Below are 566 nucleotides of genomic sequence, written 5' to 3'. Positions count from 1 at the left end.
ATATAATATATATATATATGTACATCCCCTTCCATCGTTTGCCCTCGCTGCGCCATTCGTCGTTTACAATGCGGAACCCCACCACGTGACTGTCGGCACCTATGTACTTTCTCCCACTCCTTCGAAATTCTCGATCCCCCACCAAGTCAAAATGCAAGACCGGATGTGCGGCAACATCGCAGTCGTTAAGTACATAAGACGGAAAAGAGGGGGGACTGAGGCGCGGAAGAGGGAGCAAAAGAGAGGGAGAAGGGGGGAGATGAGCGGGAGAGACGAGGAGAGAGTACGAGAAAGAACTGGCAACGTGTGCCACATTCAAATCTGATCTGAACGTCCAGTCGGCTTCTTAGCAAAACAGTAGAAAACGCGGAACGGGAGAGAGTCGCAATCGTGGAACGACGTGTTGCTTCGTGTATGTATGCCTGTCACTATGTCATATCGCGCACCGGCGAAACGAGTCGAAACGCGGTAGTGCGCATCACAGCGACATCGGTGGTATGTTCTGGCGCGGTGTGATATACATATATATATATATATATATATATATATATATATATATCAAACAT

General features: G+C 47.9%; 1 protein-coding gene across 4 annotated transcripts in view; it reads left to right on the top strand.

Annotated features, from left to right (window-relative positions):
* The first annotated feature begins 326 nt into the window (after positions 1-326).
* The window catches only part of LOC108692282, a 22058-nt gene continuing 21818 nt past the window's right edge, over positions 327-566 (top strand). For 3 of the 4 annotated variants that reach the window (XM_018200471.1, XM_018200472.1, XM_018200468.1), the window contains exon 1: positions 421-495. The gene's annotated coding sequence lies outside the window, so the exon portion shown is untranslated. The other variant, XM_018200469.1, reaches the window with a different exon arrangement.

This window comes from Atta colombica, unplaced genomic scaffold (genome assembly GCF_001594045.1).
Source record: "Atta colombica isolate Treedump-2 unplaced genomic scaffold, Acol1.0 scaffold68, whole genome shotgun sequence".
In the NCBI taxonomy this organism is placed as follows: Eukaryota; Metazoa; Arthropoda; class Insecta; order Hymenoptera; family Formicidae; genus Atta; species Atta colombica.
The sequence above is the reverse complement of the archived record's forward strand: the minus strand, read 5'-3'. Positions and strand labels throughout refer to the sequence as shown.